The sequence below is a fragment of the Bidens hawaiensis genome, unplaced genomic scaffold, assembly GCF_021521415.1.
Source record: "Bidens hawaiensis isolate Kalapana, Puna unplaced genomic scaffold, B.hawaiensis_p1.1 tig00011963_1, whole genome shotgun sequence".
Taxonomy (NCBI): domain Eukaryota; kingdom Viridiplantae; phylum Streptophyta; class Magnoliopsida; order Asterales; family Asteraceae; genus Bidens; species Bidens hawaiensis.
In genome coordinates this window covers 545272-546965 of record NW_027491961.1, presented here as the reverse complement: position 1 = coordinate 546965, position 1694 = coordinate 545272, and the positions used below count along the sequence as shown (strand labels likewise).

General features: G+C 37.3%; 1 pseudogene; it reads left to right on the top strand.

Annotated features, from left to right (window-relative positions):
* Positions 1-563: 563 nt before the first annotated feature.
* Positions 564-1202, top strand: LOC143539666 (secreted RxLR effector protein 161 pseudogene; annotated as a pseudogene).
* The last annotated feature ends 492 nt before the right edge of the window (positions 1203-1694 follow it).

Genomic DNA, 1694 nt, shown 5'->3' with positions numbered 1-1694 from the left:
CATACCTAGGAAGATTTTGGTGCAAAAACATCAATCAAAACAGTCCCGAAAAGGTTAGAATTGACAGCCACCCGGTAAGCCTACAACACGAAATTTAACGATCAATATGCATGATATAATGATCAATTAAGGTGTAAAAGGCTTGGGGAAACATAGAACTAACCTTCAATTGAAGTTTTGGACCTTAACCTTGGCTGCACAAAAGAAAATCGCAGGGGGGGGTCTGCACCAAGCCGATTGGACTGCAATGGGGGCTAGGGTTTAGGTTTTTTTTTATTTTATTTTTTATGATAACATAAAACATGTTACACTCTAGCCCTTCTAATTTGAGGGATATGGCAACTTGAAAGGAAAGTTTGAATGATTTAACGTACCGGGATGACGAGAAAGTTTCCGAGAAATGTCGGTTAAATCCCGAGAAATATTCATACTTTACAAGCTTTAAATCTTTAAACCGAAAATTAACGGGCGTTACATTGTGTGCTTATACATTGATGATCTACACTAGTTCTTCTGATAGTTTGTTGCAAGAATTTAAAGAAAAGATGGTAATATAGTTTGAAATGACTGATCTTGGCAACCTTGCTTACTTTCTTGGGTTAGAGATATCCGAAACCAGTAATGGTATCTTCTTATCCCAAAGAAAATATGCAAAGGATATTCTAAGAAAATTTGGTATGGAAAAATGCAAGTACGCTATGGCTCCAATGAATTGTGGTGAAAAGCTTAAGATTGAAGAAGAGATTTGTCAAGTAGATGTGAGGATGTTTCGGAGTCTAGTTGGTGGTTTGCTGTATCTAACTCATACAAGGCCAGAACTAGCCTACTCAGTAGGGTTTATCTCAAGGTTCATGCAGAATCCATCTGCATCCCATTATGGTGCAGCAAAACGAGTCCTGAGGTACGTGGCCGGAACAGTTGATTATGGGATATGGTATGAGAAAAGGAAAGAAATTGCCTTGGAAGGTTACACGGACAGTGATTGGGCAAGCTCAATTGATGATAGAAAAAGTGTATCGGCTAATGTGTTTTCTATAGGCAGCGGGGTAGTAACCTGGAGCTCCAAGAAGCAAGCCATTGTCGCCCTCTCGTCCACAGAAGCTGAATACGTTGCAGCTACTGGGGTTGCATGTCAGGCAGTCTGGTTAAGACAGCTGATGAAAGAGTTGGGATGTGAACAAGAAGGTGCAAGCAACATTTAGTGTGATAATGTGTCTGCAGTATTTTTATCGAAGAATTCAGCCTTGCATAGCAGAAGTAAATACTTTGATATCAAATATCATTATATTAAAAGTTTGTTGGAGTCTAAGCAAGTTGAGTTAAAACATTGTCACACACAAGAGCAGCTAGCAGATTTGTTAACCAAGGCACTTGAAGTAGAACAATTTTTCTACTTAAGAGAAAGATTGGGAGTTAAGGAGTTTCAACAAAGGAAGGGTGTTGGAATTAATTAAAACTTTATTAGCTGTTGGAATGGTTGCTGTTGGAAGATTTGGCAGAGTCAATAAGACTTGTTTTGTCAACAACCCAATCCAACCCAACATTTTAATAAAAAACTAATTTTTCTTTCTTTCACATACACAACCCAACTAACCCAAATTTTCATTTTCATTCTCATTCCCAGCCCAACCCAATTATTTTAATACATATAGTATTTATTTAGGTTTTAATTTATTCTATAAAATTTATTATAA